This window comes from Hemiscyllium ocellatum, unplaced genomic scaffold (genome assembly GCF_020745735.1).
Source record: "Hemiscyllium ocellatum isolate sHemOce1 unplaced genomic scaffold, sHemOce1.pat.X.cur. scaffold_2804_pat_ctg1, whole genome shotgun sequence".
Lineage (NCBI taxonomy): Eukaryota > Metazoa > Chordata > Chondrichthyes > Orectolobiformes > Hemiscylliidae > Hemiscyllium > Hemiscyllium ocellatum.
The window spans coordinates 1-17,500 of NW_026868206.1; the positions used below are offsets into that span (position 1 = coordinate 1).

The 17,500-nt window shown below is 51.9% G+C and overlaps 7 non-coding genes and 3 pseudogenes across 7 annotated transcripts; all 10 read left to right on the plus strand.

Annotated features, from left to right (window-relative positions):
• Window positions 1-1,318: 1,318 nt before the first annotated feature.
• On the plus strand, window positions 1,319-1,428 carry LOC132812537 (5S ribosomal RNA; annotated as a pseudogene).
• Window positions 1,429-2,955: 1,527 nt separating this feature from the next.
• Window positions 2,956-3,074, plus strand: LOC132812499 (5S ribosomal RNA). The gene has a single exon (XR_009643679.1). It is a non-coding gene; the product is annotated as a 5S ribosomal RNA (ribosomal RNA).
• A 1,523-nt stretch (window positions 3,075-4,597) lies between these two features.
• Window positions 4,598-4,715, plus strand: LOC132812528 (5S ribosomal RNA). The gene has a single exon (XR_009643708.1). It is a non-coding gene; the product is annotated as a 5S ribosomal RNA (ribosomal RNA).
• A 1,533-nt stretch (window positions 4,716-6,248) lies between these two features.
• Window positions 6,249-6,366, plus strand: LOC132812522 (5S ribosomal RNA). The gene has a single exon (XR_009643703.1). It is a non-coding gene; the product is annotated as a 5S ribosomal RNA (ribosomal RNA).
• A 1,523-nt stretch (window positions 6,367-7,889) lies between these two features.
• LOC132812510 (5S ribosomal RNA) lies at window positions 7,890-8,008 on the plus strand. Its single transcript, XR_009643690.1, has one exon. It is a non-coding gene; the product is annotated as a 5S ribosomal RNA (ribosomal RNA).
• A 1,521-nt stretch (window positions 8,009-9,529) lies between these two features.
• On the plus strand, window positions 9,530-9,647 carry LOC132812516 (5S ribosomal RNA). Its single transcript, XR_009643696.1, has one exon. It is a non-coding gene; the product is annotated as a 5S ribosomal RNA (ribosomal RNA).
• A 1,529-nt stretch (window positions 9,648-11,176) lies between these two features.
• Window positions 11,177-11,285, plus strand: LOC132812530 (5S ribosomal RNA; annotated as a pseudogene).
• A 1,531-nt stretch (window positions 11,286-12,816) lies between these two features.
• Window positions 12,817-12,925, plus strand: LOC132812531 (5S ribosomal RNA; annotated as a pseudogene).
• Window positions 12,926-14,457: 1,532 nt separating this feature from the next.
• On the plus strand, window positions 14,458-14,575 carry LOC132812518 (5S ribosomal RNA). The gene has a single exon (XR_009643698.1). It is a non-coding gene; the product is annotated as a 5S ribosomal RNA (ribosomal RNA).
• A 1,529-nt stretch (window positions 14,576-16,104) lies between these two features.
• Window positions 16,105-16,223, plus strand: LOC132812521 (5S ribosomal RNA). Its single transcript, XR_009643702.1, has one exon. It is a non-coding gene; the product is annotated as a 5S ribosomal RNA (ribosomal RNA).
• Window positions 16,224-17,500: the final 1,277 nt, after the last annotated feature.

The following is a 17,500-nucleotide window of genomic DNA, read 5'->3' on the forward strand; positions in this document are numbered from 1 at the left end:
GGGCTGCACGCTGTCTGCGGGTGGCAGTCAGGAAAGGAGGACAATAGGTGCAGGAGTTTGGCCATTCTGCCTTTCGAGCCTTCACCACCATTCAATATGATCATGCTGATCATCCTTAATCAGTATCCTGGTCCTGCCTTATCTCCGTAACCCTTGATTCCACTATCCTTGAGAGCTCTATGCAACTCTTTCTTAAATGAATCCAGAGACTGGGCCTCCACTGCCCTTGGGGCAGAGCATTCCACACAGCCACACTCTCTGGGTGAAGAAGTTTCCCTCATCTCTGTCCTAAATGGTCTACCCGTATTTTTAAGCAGTGTCCTCTGTTTCGGCACTCACCAGCAGCGGAAACATGTTTCCTGCCGCCAGAGTGTCCAATCCTTTGATGATCTGAAATGTCTCAATCAGATCCCCTCTCAGTCTTCTAAACTCGAGGGTACACACAAGCCAGTCGCTCCAGTCTTTCAGTGTAAGGTAATCCGCCAGTCCAGGAATTGACCTGGTGAACCTACGCTGCATTTCCTCAATAGCCAGAATCAAATCTGGAGAGCAGAACTGCACACAGTACTCCAGGTGTGGTCTCACCAGGGCCTGTACAGCTGCAAAAGAACCTCTTTGCTTCTATACTCCATCCCTCTTGTTATGAAGGCCAGCATGCTATTAGCCTTCTTCACTACCTGCTGTACCTGCATGCTTACCTTCATTGAGTGGTGTACAGGAACCCAGATCTCTCTGTCCTGCCCCTTGACCTAAATTGATTCCATTTAGGTAGTAATCTGCCTTCACCAAAGTGGGTAACCATTGATTTATCCACATTAAATTGCATCTGGCACTCACCTAACTTGTCCAGGTCACCCTGTAATCTGCTAACATCCTGATGACATTTCACCCTGCCAGCCAGCTTAGTATCATCAGCAAATTTGCTAATGTTATGGCTATAGCATCTTGTAGATGGTTAAGATATATGGTAAACAGCTGCGGTGCCAGTAGTGATCCCTGCGGTACCCCCTGGCCACTGCCTGCCATTGGGAAAGGGAGGCGTGGAGGAGTGCGGAAGGATGAGAGAATGCAGGCTGCAGCCTGATGAAGCAGGGGGAGGGCTTGCAGTTGGCCTGCGTGGGGATGTGGGAGACTACAGGAGCCTGGTGGGCAAGGGCTGGCTGAAGGCAGCTGGAGGGACGGAGGGAGGGAAGCACGCACAGAGGAGGAAGAGCAAAGAGAAAAGAGAAAAAAAAACAAAGGGGATAAGAGAAAGAGCAGCAAAGAAAATGTGGCTGGCCAGCACGCCTTGAAGTAGGGAGAAACGGAAGGGGCCGGTGCCTACGGCCATACTAGTCTGAAAAACGCCTGATCTCGGAAGCTAAGCAGACTCAGGCCTGGTTAGTACTTGGATGGGAGACCGCCTGGGAATACCCGGTGCAGTAGGCTTTTTCCGCCAGCAGGGGCTGCTCAAGTCACCCCTCTGCACTTGTGTTGTGCCACGCAATGGAGCGGCAGGTTATTTTGCTGCTGCTGCTGCTGCTGTGCCGGCCATCAGTCGCCTGCAGGCACCAGACAGGGAGGGGAGGAGAGCGGAGCGCTGCCGAAATCAGCGAGAAAGACGGAAAGAAAGGGATTGGGGCTGCACGCTGTCTGCGGGTGGCAGTCAGGAAAGGAGGACAATAGGTGCAGGAGTTGGCCATTCGGCCTTTCGAGCCTGCACCACCATTCAATATGATCATGGCTGATCATCCTTAATCAGTATCCTGTTCCTGCCTTATCTCCGTAACCCTTGATTCCACTATCCTTGAGAGCTCTATGCAACTCTTTCTTAAATGAATCCAGAGACTGGGCCTCCACTGCCCTCTGGGGCAGAGCATTCCACACAGCCACCACTCTCTGGGTGAAGAAAGTTTCTCCTCATCTCTGTCCTAAATGGTCTACCCGTATTTTTAAGCAGTGTCCTCTGTTTCGGCACTCACCCCAGCAGCGGAAACATGTTTCCTGCCGCCAGAGTGTCCAATCCTTTGATGATCTGAAATGTCTCAATCAGATCCCCTCTCAGTCTTCTAAACTCGAGGGTACACACAAGCCCAGTCGCTCCAGTCTTTCAGTGTAAGGTAATCCCGCCAGTCCAGGAATTGACCTGGTGAACCTACGCTGCATTCCCCTCAATAGCCAGAATCAAATCTGGAGAGCAGAACTGCACACAGTACTCCAGGTGTGGTCTCACCAGGGCCCTGTACAGCTGCAAAAGAACCTCTTTGCTTCTATACTCCATCCCTCTTGTTATGAAGGCCAGCATGCTATTAGCCTTCTTCATACCTGCTGTACCTGCATGCTTACCTTCATTGAGTGGTGTACAGGAACCCCCAGATCTCTCTGTCTCCTGCCCCTTGACCTAAATTGATTCCATTTAGGTAGTAATCTGCCTTCCACCAAAGAGGGTAACCATTGATTTATCCACATTAAATTGCATCTGGCCACTCACCTAACTTGTCCAGGTCACCCTGTAATCTGCTAACATCCTGATGACATTTCACCCTGCCAGCCAGCTTAGTATCATCAGCAAATTGCTAATGTTATGGCTAATAGCATCTTGTAGATGGTTAAGATATATGGTAAAAAGCTGCGGTGCCAGTAGTGATCCCTGCGGTACCCCCTGGCCACTGCCTGCCATTGGGAAAGGGAGGCGTGGAGGAGTGCGGAAGGATGAGAGAATGCAGGCTGCAGCCTGATGAAGCAGGGGGAGGGCTTGCAGTTGGCCTGCGTGGGGATGTGGGAGACTACAGGAGCCTGGTGGGCAAGGGCTGGCTGAAAGGCAGCTGGAGGGACGGAGGGAGGGAAGCACGCACAGAGGAGGAAGAGCAAAGAGAAAAGAGAGAAAAAAAAAACAAAGGGGATAAAGAGAAAGAGCAGCAAAGAAATGTGGCTGGCCAGCACGCCTTGAAGTAGGGAGAAAAGGAAGGGGCCGGTGCCTACGGCCATACTAGTCTGAAAACGCCCGATCTCGTCTGATCTCGGAAGCTAAGCAGACTCAGGCCTGGTTAGTACTTGGATGGGAGACCGCCTGGGAATACCAGGTGCAGTAGGCTTTTTCCGCCAGCAGGGGCTGCTCAAGTCACCCCTCTGCACTTGTGTTGTGCCACGCAATGGAGCGGCAGGTTATTTTTGCTGCTGCTGCTGCTGCTGCTGCTGTGCCGGCCATCAGTCGCCTGCAGGCACCAGACAGGGAGGGGAGGAGAGCGGAGCGCTGCCGAAATCAGCGAGAAAGACGGAAAGAAAGGGATTGGGGGCTGCACGCTGTCTGCGGGTGGCAGTCAGGAAAGGAGGACAATAGGTGCAGGAGTTGGCCATTCTGCCTTTCGAGCCTGCACCACCATTCAATATGATCATGGCTGATCATCCTTAATCAGTATCTGTTCCTGCCTTATCTCCGTAACCCTTGATTCCACTATCCTTGAGAGCTCTATGCAACTCTTTCTTAAATGAATCCAGAGACTGGGCCTCCACTGCCCTCTGGGGCAGAGCATTCCACACAGCCACCACTCTCTGGGTGAAGAAGTTTCTCCTCATCTCTGTCCTAAATGGTCTACCCGTATTTTTAAGCAGTGTCCTCTGTTTCGGCACTCACCCAGCAGCGGAAACATGTTTCCTGCCGCCAGAGTGTCCAATCCTTTGATGATCTGAAATGTCTCAATCAGATCCCCTCTCAGTCTTCTAAACTCGGGGTACACACAAGCCCAGTCGCTCCAGTCTTTCGTGTAAGGTAATCCCGCCAGTCCAGGAATTGACCTGGTGAACCTACGCTGCATTCCCTCAATAGCCAGAATCAAATCTGGAGAGCAGAACTGCACACAGTACTCCAGGTGTGGTCTCACCAGGGCCCTGTACAGCTGCAAAAGAACCTCTTTGCTTCTATACTCCATCCCTCTTGTTATGAAGGCCAGCATGCTATTAGCCTTCTTCACTACCTGCTGTACTGCATGCTTACCTTCATTGAGTGGTGTACAGGAACCCCCAGATCTCTCTGTCCTGCCCCTTGACCTAAATTGATTGCATTTAGGTAGTAATCTGCCTTCACCAAAGTGGGTAACCATTGATTTATCCACATTAAATTGCATCTGGCCACTCACCTAACTTGTCCAGGTCACCCTGTAATCTGCTAACATCCTGATGACATTTCACCTGCCAGCCAGCTTAGTATCATCAGCAAATTTGCTAATGTTATGGCTAATAGCATCTTGTAGATGGTTAAGATATATGGTAAAAAGCTGCGGTGCCAGTAGTGATCCCTGCGGTACCCCTGGCCACTGCCTGCCATTGGGAAAGGGAGGCGTGGAGGAGTGCGGAAGGATGAGAGAATGCAGGCTGCAGCCTGATGAAGCAGGGGGAGGGCTTGCAGTTGGCCTGCGTGGGGATGTGGGAGACTACAGGAGCCTGGTGGGCAAGGGCTGGCTGAAAGGCAGCTGGAGGGACGGAGGGAGGGAAGCACGCACAGAGGAGGAAGAGCAACGAGAAAAGAGAAAAAAAAACAAAGGGGATAAAGAGAAAGAGCAGCAAAGAAAATGTGGCTGGCCAGCACGCCTTGAAGTAGGGAGAAAAGGAAGGGGCCGGTGCCTACGGCCATACTAGTCTGAAAACGCCCGATCTCGTCTGATCTCAGAAGCTAAGCAGACTCAGGCCTGGTTAGTACTTGGATGGGAGACCGCCTGGAATACCAGGTGCAGTAGGCTTTTTCCGCCAGCAGGGGCTGCTCAAGTCACCCCTCTGCACTTGTGTTGTGCCACGCAATGGAGCGGCAGGTTATTTTGCTGCTGCTGCTGCTGCTGCTGCTGCTGCTGCTGTGCCGGCCATCAGTCGCCTGCAGGCACCAGACAGGGAGGGGAGGAGAGCGGAGCGCTGCCGAAATCAGCGAGAAAGACGGAAAGAAAGGGAATGGGGCTGCACGCTGTCTGCGGGGTGGCAGTCAGGAAAGGAGGACAATAGGTGCAGGAGTTGGCCATTCTGCCTTTCGAGCCTGCACCACCATTCAATATGATCATGGCTGATCATCCTTAATCAGTATCCTGTTCCTGCCTTATCTCCGTAACCCTTGATTCCACTATCCTTGAGAGCTCTATGCAACTCTTTCTTAAATGAATCCAGAGACTGGGCCCCACTGCCCTCTGGGGCAGAGCATTCCACACAGCCACCACTCTCTGGGTGAAGAAGTTTTCCTCATCTCTGTCCTAAATGGTCTACCCCGTATTTTTAAGCAGTGTCCTCTGTTTCGGCACTCACCCAGCAGCGGAAACATGTTTCCTGCCGCCAGAGTGTCCAATCCTTTGATGATCTGAAATGTCTCAATCAGATCCCCTCTCAGTCTTCTAAACTCGAGGGTACACACAAGCCCAGTCGCTCCAGTCTTTCAGTGTAAGGTAATCCCGCCAGTCCAGGAATTGACCTGGTGAACCTACGCTGCATTCCCTCAATAGCCAGAATCAAATCTGGAGAGCAGAACTGCACACAGTACTCCAGGTGTGGTCTCACCAGGGCCCTGTACAGCTGCAAAAGAACCTCTTTGCTTCTATACTCATCCCTCTTGTTATGAAGGCCAGCATGCTATTAGCCTCTTCACTACCTGCTGTACCTGCATGCTTACCTTCATTGAGTGGTGTACAGGAACCCCCAGATCTCTCTGTCCTGCCCCTTGACCTAAATTGATTCCATTTAGGTAGTAATCTGCCTTCCACCAAAGTGGGTAACCATTGATTTATCCACATTAAATTGCATCTGGCCACTCACCTAACTTGTCCAGGTCACCCTGTAATCTGCTAACATCCTGATGACATTTCACCCTGCCAGCCAGCTTAGTATCATCAGCAAAATTGCTAATGTTATGGCTAATAGCATCTTGTAGATGGTTAAGATATATGGTAAAAAGCTGCGGTGCCAGTAGTGATCCCTGCGGTACCCCCTGGCCACTGCCTGCCATTGGGGAAAGGGAGGCGTGGAGGAGTGCGGAAGGATGAGAGAATGCAGGCTGCAGCCTGATGAAGCAGGGGGAGGGCTTGCAGTTGGCCTGCGTGGGGATGTGGGAGACTACAGGAGCCTGGTGGGCAAGGGCTGGCTGAAAGGCAGCTGGAGGGACGGAGGGGGAAGCACGCACAGAGGAGGAAGAGCAAAGAGAAAGAGAAAAAAAACAAAAGGGGATAAAGAGAAAGAGCAGCAAAGAAAATGTGGCTGGCCAGCACGCCTTGAAGTAGGGAGAAAAGGAAGGGGCCGGTGCCTACGGTCATACTAGTCTGAAAACGCCCGATCTCGTCTGATCTCGGAAGCTAAGCAGACTCAGGCCTGGTTAGTACTTGGATGGGAGACCGCTGGGAATACCAGGTGCAGTAGGCTTTTTCCGCCAGCAGGGGCTGCTCAAGTCACCCCTCTGCACTTGTGTTGTGCCACGCAATGGAGCGGCAGGTTATTTTTGCTGCTGCTGCTGCTGCTGCTGTGCCGGCCATCAGTCGCCTGCAGGCACCAGACAGGGAGGGGAGGAGAGCGGAGCGCTGCCGAAATCAGCGAGAAAGACGGAAAGAAAGGGATTGGGGCTGCACGCTGTCTGCGGGTGGCAGTCAGGAAAAGGAGGACAATAGGTGCAGGAGTTGGCCATTCTGCCTTTCGAGCCTGCACACCATTCAATATGATCATGGCTGATCATCCTTAATCAGTATCCTGTTCCTGCCTTATCTCCGTAACCCTTGATTCCACTATCCTTGAGAGCTCTATGCAACTCTTTCTTAAATGAATCCAGAGACTGGGCTCCACTGCCCTCTGGGGCAGAGCATTCCACACAGCCACCATCTCTGGGTGAAGAAGTTTCTCCTCATCTCTGTCCTAAATGGTCTACCCCGTATTTTTAAGCAGTGTCCTCTGTTTCGGCACTCACCCAGCAGCGGGAACATGTTTCCTGCCGCCAGAGTGTCCAATCCTTTGATGATCTGAAATGTCTCAATCAGATCCCTCTCAGTCTTCTAAACTCGAGGGTACACACAAGCCCAGTCGCTCCAGTCTTTCAGTGTAAGGTAATCCCGCCAGTCCAGGAATTGACCTGGTGAACCTACGCTGCATTCCCTCAATAGCCAGAATCAAATCTGGAGAGCAGAACTGCACACAGTACTCCAGGTGTGGTCTCACCAGGGCCCTGTACAGCTGCAAAAGAACCTCTTTGCTTCTATACTCCATCCCTCTTGTTATGAAGGCCAGCATGCTATTAGCCTTCTTCACTACCTGCTGTACTGCATGCTTACCTTCATTGAGTGGTGTACAGGAACCCCCAGATCTCTCTGTCCTGCCCCTTGACCTAAATTGATTCCATTTAGGTAGTAATCTGCCTTCCACCAAAGTGGGTAACCATTGATTTATCCACATTAAATTGCATCTGGCCACTCACCTAACTTGTCCAGGTCACCCTGTAATCTGCTAACATCCTGATGACATTTCACCCTGCCAGCCAGCTTAGTATCATCAGCAAATTTGCTAATGTTATGGCTAATAGCATCTTGTAGATGGTTAAGATATATGGTAAAAAGCTGCGGTGCCAGTAGTGATCCCTGCGGTACCCCCTGGCCACTGCCTGCCATTGGGAAAGGGAGGCGTGGAGGAGTGCGGAAGGATGAGAGAATGCAGGCTGCAGCCTGATGAAGCAGGGGGAGGGGCTTGCAGTTGGCCTGCGTGGGGATGTGGGAGACTACAGGAGCCTGGTGGGCAAGGCTGGCTGAAAGGCAGCTGGAGGGACGGAGGGAGGGAAGCACGCACAGAGGAGGAAGAGCAAAGAGAAAAGAGAAAAAAAAACAAAGGGGATAAAGAGAAAGAGCAGCAAAGAAAATGTGGCTGGCCAGCACGCCTTGAAGTAGGGAGAAAAGGAAGGGGCCGGTGCCTACGGCCATACTAGTCTGAAAACGCCCGATCTCGTCTGATCTCGGAAGCTAAGCAGACTCAGGCCTGGTTAGTACTTGGATGGGAGACCGCCTGGGAATACCAGGTGCAGTAGGCTTTTTCCGCCAGCAGGGGCTGCTCAAGTCACCCCTCTGCACTTGTGTTGTGCCACGCAATGGAGCGGCAGGTTATTTTGCTGCTGCTGCTGCTGCTGTGCCGGCCATCAGTCGCCTGCAGGCACCAGACAGGGAGGGGAGGAGAGCGGAGCGCTGCCGAAATCAGCGAGAAAGCCGGAAAGAAAGGGATTGGGGCTGCACGCTGTCTGCGGTGGCAGTCAGGAAAGGAGGACAATAGGTGCAGGAGTTGGCCATTCTGCCTTTCGAGCCTGCACCACCATTCAATATGATCATGGCTGATCATCCTTAATCAGTATCCTGTTCCTGCCTTATCTCCGTTACCCTTGATTCCACTATCCTTGAGAGCTCTATGCAACTCTTTCTTAAATGAATCCAGAGACTGGGCCTCCACTGCCCTCTGGGGCAGAGCATTCCACACAGCCACCACTCTCTGGGTGAAGAAGTTTTCCTCATCTCTGTCCTAAATGGTCTACCCGTATTTTTAAGCAGTGTCCTCTGTTTCGGCACTCACCCAGCAGCGGAAACATGTTTCCTGCCGCCAGAGTGTCCAATCCTTTGATGATCTGAAATGTCTCAATCAGATCCCCTCTCAGTCTTCTAAACTCGAGGGTACACACAAGCCCAGTCGCTCCAGTCTTTCAGTGTAAGGTAATCCCGCCAGTCCAGGAATTGACCTGGTGAACCTACGCTGCATTCCCTCAATAGCCAGAATCAAATCTGGAGAGCAGAACTGCACACAGTACTCCAGGTGTGGTCTCACCAGGGCCCTGTACAGCTGCAAAAGAACCTCTTTGCTTCTATACTCCATCCCTCTTGTTATGAAGGCCAGCATGCTATTAGCCTTCTTCACTACCTGCTGTACCTGCATGCTTACCTTCATTGAGTGGTGTACAGGAACCCCCAGATCTCTCTGTCCTGCCCCTTGACCTAAATTGATTCCATTTAGGTAGTAATCTGCCTTCCACCAAGTGGGTAACCATTGATTTATCCACATTAAATTGCATCTGGCCACTCACCTAACTTGTCCAGGTCACCCTGTAATCTGCTAACATCCTGATGACATTTCACCCTGCCAGCCAGCTTAGTATCATCAGCAAATTTGCTAATGTTATGGCTAATAGCATCTTGTAGATGGTTAAGATATATGGTAAAAAGCTGCGGTGCCAGTAGTGATCCCTGCGGTACCCCCCTGGCCACTGCCTGCCATTGGGAAAGGGAGGCGTGGAGGAGTGCGGAAGGATGAGAGAATGCAGGCTGCAGCCTGATGAAGCAGGGGGAGGGCTTGCAGTTGGCCTGCGTGGGGATGTGGGGACTACAGGAGCCTGGTGGGCAAGGGCTGGCTGAAAGGCAGCTGGAGGGACGGAGGGAGGGAAGCACGCACAGAGGAGGAAGAGCAAAGAGAAAAGAGAAAAAAAACAACAAAGGGGATAAAGAGAAAGAGCAGCAAAGAAAATGTGGCTGGCCAGCACGCCTTGAAGTAGGGAGAAAAGGAAGGGGCCGGTGCCTACGGCCATACTAGTCTGAAAACGCCCGATCTCGTCTGATCTCGGAAGCTAAGCAGACTCAGGCCTGGTTAGTACTTGGATGGGAGACCGCCTGGGAATACAGGTGCAGTAGGCTTTTTCCGCCAGCAGGGGCTGCTCAAGTCACCCCTCTGCACTTGTGTTGTGCCACGCAATGGAGCGGCAGGTTATTTTTGCTGCTGCTGCTGCTGCTGCTGCTGCTGCTGCTGCTGCCGGCCATCAGTCGCCTGCAGGCACCAGACAGGGAGGGGAGGAGAGCGGAGCGCTGCCGAAATCAGCGAGAAAGACGGAAAGAAAGGGATTGGGGCTGCACGCTGTCTGCGGTGGCAGTCAGGAAAGGAGGACAATAGGTGCAGGAGTTGCCATTCTGCCTTTCGAGCCTGCACCACCATTCAATATGATCATGGCTGATCATCCTTAATCAGTATCCTGTTCCTGCCTTATCTCCGTAACCCTTGATTCCACTATCCTTGAGAGCTCTATGCAACTCTTTCTTAAATGAATCCAGAGACTGGGCTCCACTGCCCTCTGGGGCAGAGCATTCCACACAGCCACACTCTCTGGGTGAAGAAGTTTCTCTCATCTCTGTCCTAAATGGTCTACCCGTATTTTTAAGCAGTGTCCTCTGTTTCGGCACTCACCCAGCAGCGGAAACATGTTTCCTGCCGCCAGAGTGTCCAATCCTTTGATGATCTGAAATGTCTCAATCAGATCCCCTCTCAGTCTTCTAAACTCGAGGGTACACACAAGCCCAGTCGCTCCAGTCTTTCAGTGTAAGGTAATCCGCCAGTCCAGGAATTGACCTGGTGAACCTACGCTGCATTCCCTCAATAGCCAGAATCAAATCTGGAGAGCAGAACTGCACACAGTACTCCAGGTGTGGTCTCACCAGGGCCTGTACAGCTGCAAAAGAACCTCTTTGCTTCTATACTCCATCCCTCTTGTTATGAAGGCCAGCATGCTATTAGCCTTCTTCACTACCTGCTGTACCTGCATGCTTACCTTCATTGAGTGGTGTACAGGAACCCCCAGATCTCTCTGTCCTGCCCCTTGACCTAAATTGATTCATTTAGGTAGTAATCTGCCTTCACCAAAGTGGGTAACCATTGATTTATCCACATTAAATTGCATCTGGCCACTCACCTAACTTGTCCAGGTCACCCTGTAATCTGCTAACATCCTGATGACATTTCACCTGCCAGCCAGCTTAGTATCATCAGCAAATTTGCTAATGTTATGGCTATAGCATCTTGTAGATGGTTAAGATATATGGTAAAAAGCTGCGGTGCCAGTAGTGATCCCTGCGGTACCCCCCTGGCCACTGCCTGCCATTGGGAAAGGGAGGCGTGGAGGAGTGCGGAAGGATGAGAGAATGCAGGCTGCAGCCTGATGAAGCAGGGGGAGGGCTTGCAGTTGGCCTGCGTGGGGATGTGGGAGACTACAGGAGCCTGGTGGGCAAGGGCTGGCTGAAAGGCAGCTGGAGGGACGGAGGGAGGGAAGCACGCACAGAGGAGGAAGAGCAAAGAGAAAAGAGAAAAAAAACACAAAGGGGATAAAGAGAAAGAGCAGCAAAGAAAATGTGGCTGGCCAGCACGCCTTGAAGTAGGGAGAAAGGAAGGGGCCGGTGCCTACGGCCATACTAGTCTGAAAACGCCTGATCTCGGAAGCTAAGCAGACTCAGGCCTGGTTAGTACTTGGATGGGAGACCGCCTGGGAATACCAGGTGCAGTAGGCTTTTTCCGCCAGCAGGGGCTGCTCAAGTCACCCCTCTGCACTTGTGTTGTGCCACGCAATGGAGCGGCAGGTTATTTTTGCTGCTGCTGCTGCTGCTGCTGTGCCGGCCATCAGTCGCCTGCAGGCACCAGACAGGGAGGGGAGGAGAGCGGAGCGCTGCCGAAATCAGCGAGAAAGACGGAAAGAAAGAAAGGGATTGGGGCTGCACGCTGTCTGCGGGTGGCAGTCAGGAAAGGAGGACAATAGGTGCAGGAGTTGGCCATTCTGCCTTTCGAGCCTGCACCACCATTCAATATGATCATGGCTGATCATCCTTAATCAGTATCCTGTTCCTGCCTTATCTCCGTAACCCTTGATTCCACTATCCTTGAGAGCTCTATGCAACTCTTTCTTAAATGAATCCAGAGACTGGGCCTCCACTGCCCTCTGGGGCAGAGCATTCCACACAGCCACCACTCTCTGGGTGAAGAAGTTTCTCCTCATCTCTGTCCTAAATGGTCTACCCCGTATTTTTAAGCAGTGTCCTCTGTTTCGGCACTCACCCAGCAGCGGAAACATGTTTCCTGCCGCCAGAGTGTCCAATCCTTTGATGATCTGAAATGTCTCAATCAGATCCCCTCTCAGTCTTCTAAACTCGAGGGTACACACAAGCCCAGTCGCTCCAGTCTTTCAGTGTAAGGTAATCCCGCCAGTCCAGGAATTGACCTGGTGAACCTACGCTGCATTCCCTCAATAGCCAGAATCAAATCTGGAGAGCAGAACTGCACACAGTACTCCAGGTGTGGTCTCACCAGGGCCCTGTACAGCTGCAAAAGAACCTCTTTGCTTCTATACTCCATCCCTCTTGTTATGAAGGCCAGCATGCTATTAGCCTTCTTCACTACCTGCTGTACCTGCATGCTTACCTTCATTGAGTGGTGTACAGGAACCCCCAGATCTCTCTGTCCTGCCCCTTGACCTAAATTGATTCCATTTAGGTAGTAATCTGCCTTCCACCAAAGTGGGTAACCATTGATTTATCCACATTAAATTGCATCTGGCCACTCACCTAACTTGTCCAGGTCACCCTGTAATCTGCTAACATCCTGATGACATTTCACCCTGCCAGCCAGCTTAGTATCATCAGCAAATTTGCTAATGTTATGGCTAATAGCATCTTGTAGATGGTTAAGATATATGGTAAAAAGCTGCGGTGCCAGTAGTGATCCCTGCGGTACCCCCCTGGCCACTGCCTGCCATTGGGAAAGGGAGGCGTGGAGGAGTGCGGAAGGATGAGAGAATGCAGGCTGCAGCCTTGAAGCAGGGGGAGGGCTTGCAGTTGGCCTGCGTGGGGATGTGGGAGACTACAGGAGCCTGGTGGGCAAGGGCTGGCTGAAAGGCAGCTGGAGGGACGGAGGGAGGGAAGCACGCACAGAGGAGGAAGAGCAAAGAGAAAAGAGAGAAAAAAAACAAAGGGGATAAAGAGAAAGAGCAGCAAAGAAAATGTGGCTGGCCAGCACGCCTTGAAGTAGGGAGAAAAGGAAGGGGCCGGTGCCTACGGCCATACTAGTCTGAAAACGCCTGATCTCGGAAGCTAAGCAGACTCAGGCCTGGTTAGTACTTGGATGGGAGACCGCCTGGGAATACCAGGTGCAGTAGGCTTTTTCCGCCAGCAGGGGCTGCTCAAGTCACCCCTCTGCACTTGTGTTGTGCCACGCAATGGAGCGGCAGGTTATTTTTGCTGCTGCTGCTGCTGCTGCTGCTGCTGTGCCGGCCATCAGTCGCCTGCAGGCACCAGACAGGGAGGGGAGGAGAGCGGAGCGCTGCCGAAATCAGCGAGAAAGACGGAAAGAAAGGGATTGGGGCTGCACGCTGTCTGCGGGTGGCAGTCAGGAAAGGAGGACAATAGGTGCAGGAGTTGGCCATTCTGCCTTTCGAGCCTGCACCACCATTCAATATGATCATGGCTGATCATCCTTAATCAGTATCCTGTTCCTGCCTTATCTCCGTAACCCTTGATTCCACTATCCTTGAGAGCTCTATGCAACTCTTTCTTAAATGAATCCAGAGACTGGGCCTCCACTGCCCTCTGGGGCAGAGCATTCCACACAGCCACCACTCTCTGGGTGAAGAAGTTTCTCCTCATCTCTGTCCTAAATGGTCTACCCGTATTTTTAAGCAGTGTCCTCTGTTTCGGCACTCACCCAGCAGCGGAAACATGTTTCCTGCCGCCAGAGTGTCCAATCCTTTGATGATCTGAAATGTCTCAATCAGATCCCCTCTCAGTCTTCTAAACTCGAGGGTACACACAAGCCCAGTCGCTCCAGTCTTTCAGTGTAAGGTAATCCCGCCAGTCCAGGAATTGACCTGGTGAACCTACGCTGCATTCCCTCAATAGCCAGAATCAAATCTGGAGAGCAGAACTGCACACAGTACTCCAGGTGTGGTCTCACCAGGGCCCTGTACAGCTGCAAAAGAACCTCTTTGCTTCTATACTCCATCCCTCTTGTTATGAAGGCCAGCATGCTATTAGCCTTCTTCACTACCTGCTGTACCTGCATGCTTACCTTCATTGAGTGGTGTACAGGAACCCCAGATCTCTCTGTCCTGCCCTTGACCTAAATTGATTCCATTTAGGTAGTAATCTGCCTTCCACCAAAGTGGGTAACCATTGATTTATCCACATTAAATTGCATCTGGCCACTCACCTAACTTGTCCAGGTCACCCTGTAATCTGCTAACATCCTGATGACATTTCACCCTGCCAGCCAGCTTAGTATCATCAGCAAATTTGCTAATGTTATGGCTAATAGCATCTTGTAGATGGTTAAGATATATGGTAAAAAGCTGCGGTGCCAGTAGTGATCCCTGCGGTACCCCCCCTGGCCACTGCCTGCCATTGGGAAAGGGAGGCGTGGAGGAGTGCGGAAGGATGAGAGAATGCAGGCTGCAGCCTGATGAAGCAGGGGGAGGGCTTGCAGTTGGCCTGCGTGGGGATGTGGGAGACTACAGGAGCCTGGTGGGCAAGGGCTGGCTGAAAGGCAGCTGGAGGGACGGAGGAGGGAAGCACGCACAGAGGAGGAAGAGCAAAGAGAAAAGAGAGAAAAAAACAAAGGGGATAAAGAGAAAGAGCAGCAAAGAAAATGTGGCTGGCCAGCACGCCTTGAAGTAGGGGAGAAAAGGAAGGGGCCGGTGCCTACGGCCATACTAGTCTGAAACGCCCGATCTCGTCTGATCTCGGAAGCTAAGCAGACTCAGGCCTGGTTAGTACTTGGATGGGAGACCGCCTGGGAATACCAGGTGCAGTAGGCTTTTTCCGCCAGCAGGGGCTGCTCAAGTCACCCCTCTGCACTTGTGTTGTGCCACGCAATGGAGCGGCAGGTTATTTTTGCTGCTGCTGCTGCTGCTGCTGTGCCGGCCATCAGTCGCCTGCAGGCACCAGACAGGGAGGGGAGGAGAGCGGAGCGCTGCCGAAATCAGCGAGAAAGACGGAAAGAAAGGGATTGGGGCTGCACGCTGTCTGCGGGTGGCAGTCAGGAAAGGAGGACAATAGGTGCAGGAGTTGGCCATTCTGCCTTTCGAGCCTGCACCACCATTCAATATGATCATGGCTGATCATCCTTAATCAGTATCCTGTTCCTGCCTTATCTCCGTAACCCTTGATTCCACTATCCTTGAGTGCTCTATGCAACTCTTTCTTAAATGAATCCAGAGACTGGGCCTCCACTGCCCTCTGGGGCAGAGCATTCCACACAGCCACCACTCTCTGGGTGAAGAAGTTTCTCCTCATCTCTGTCCTAAATGGTCTACCCCGTATTTTTAAGCAGTGTCCTCTGTTTCGGCACTCACCCAGCAGCGGAAACATGTTTCCTGCCGCCAGAGTGTCCAATCCTTTGATGATCTGAAATGTCTCAATCAGATCCCCTCTCAGTCTTCTAAACTCGAGGGTACACACAAGCCCAGTCGCTCCAGTCTTTCAGTGTAAGGTAATCCCGCCAGTCCAGGAATTGACCTGGTGAACCTACGCTGCATTCCCTCAATAGCCAGAATCAAATCTGGAGAGCAGAACTGCACACAGTACTCCAGGTGTGGTCTCACCAGGGCCCTGTACAGCTGCAAAAGAACCTCTTTGCTTCTATACTCCATCCCTCTTGTTATGAAGGCCAGCATGCTATTAGCCTTCTTCACTACCTGCTGTACCTGCATGCTTACCTTCATTGAGTGGTGTACAGGAACCCCCAGATCTCTCTGTCCTGCCCCTTGACCTAAATTGATTCCATTTAGGTAGTAATCTGCCTTCCACCAAAGTGGGTAACCATTGATTTATCCACATTAAATTGCATCTGGCCACTCACCTAACGTGTCCAGGTCACCCTGTAATCTGCTAACATCCTGATGACATTTCACCCTGCCAGCCAGCTTAGTATCATCAGCAAATTTGCTAATGTTATGGCTAATAGCATCTTGTAGATGGTTAAGATATATGGTAAAAAGCTGCGGTGCCAGTAGTGATCCCTGCGGTACCCCCCTGGCCACTGCCTGCCATTGGGAAAGGGAGGCGTGGAGGAGTGCGGAAGGATGAGAGAATGCAGGCTGCAGCCTGATGAAGCAGGGGGAGGGCTTGCAGTTGGCCTGCGTGGGGATGTGGGAGACTACAGGAGCCTGGTGGGCAAGGGCTGGCTGAAAGGCAGCTGGAGGGACGGAGGGAGGGAAGCACGCACAGAGGAGGAAGAGCAAAGAGAAAAGAGAAAAAAAAAACAAAGGGGATAAAGAGAAAGAGCAGCAAAGAAAATGTGGCTGGCCAGCACGCCTTGAAGTAGGGAGAAAAGGAAGGGGCCGGTGCCTACGGCCATACTAGTCTGAAAACGCCCGATCTCGTCTGATCTCGGAAGCTAAGCAGACTCAGGCCTGGTTAGTACTTGGATGGGAGACCGCCTGGGAATACCAGGTGCAGTAGGCTTTTTCCGCCAGCAGGGGCTGCTCAAGTCACCCTCTGCACTTGTGTTGTGCCACGCAATGGAGCGGCAGGTTATTTTTGCTGCTGCTGCTGCTGCTGCTGGCCATCAGTCGCCTGCAGGCACCAGACAGGGAGGGGAGGAGAGCGGAGCGCTGCCGAAATCAGCGAGAAAGACGGAAAGAAAGGGATTGGGGCTGCACGCTGTCTGCGGGTGGCAGTCAGGAAAGGAGGACAATAGGTGCAGGAGTTGGCCATTCTGCCTTTCGAGCCTGCACCACCATTCAATATGATCATGGCTGATCATCCTTAATCAGTATCCTGTTCCTGCCTTATCTCCGTAACCCTTGATTCCACTATCCTTGAGAGCTCTATGCAACTCTTTCTTAAATGAATCCAGAGACTGGGCCTCCACTGCCCTCTGGGGCAGAGCATTCCACACAGCCACCACTCTCTGGGTGAAGAAGTTTCTCCTCATCTCTGTCCTAAATGGTCTACCCCGTATTTTTAAGCAGTGTCCTCTGTTTCGGCACTCACCCAGCAGCGGAAACATGTTTCCTGCCGCCAGAGTGTCCAATCCTTTGATGATCTGAAATGTCTCAATCAGATCCCCTCTCAGTCTTCTAAACTCGAGGGTACACACAAGCCCAGTCGCTCCAGTCTTTCAGTGTAAGGTAATCCCGTCAGTCCAGGAATTGACCTGGTGAACCTACGCTGCATTCCCTCAATAGCCAGAATCAAATCTGGAGAGCAGAACTGCACACAGTACTCCAGGTGTGGTCTCACCAGGGCCCTGTACAGCTGCAAAAGAACCTCTTTGCTTCTATACTCCATCCCTCTTGTTATGAAGGCCAGCATGCTATTAGCCTTCTTCACTACCTGCTGTACCTGCATGCTTACCTTCATTGAGTGGTGTACAGGAACCCCCAGATCTCTCTGTCCTGCCCCTTGACCTAAATTGATTCCATTTAGGTAGTAATCTGCCTTCCACCAAAGTGGGTAACCATTGATTTATCCACATTAAATTGCATCTGGCCACTCACCTAACTTGTCCAGGTCACCCTGTAATCTGCTAACATCCTGATGACATTTCACCCTGCCAGCCAGCTTAGTATCATCAGCAAATTTGCTAATGTTATGGCTAATAGCATCTTGTAGATGGTTAAGATATATGGTAAAAAGCTGCGGTGCCAGTAGTGATCCCTGCGGTACCCCCCTGGCCACTGCCTGCCATTGGGAAAGGGAGGCGTGGAGGAGTGCGGAAGGATGAGAGAATGCAGGCT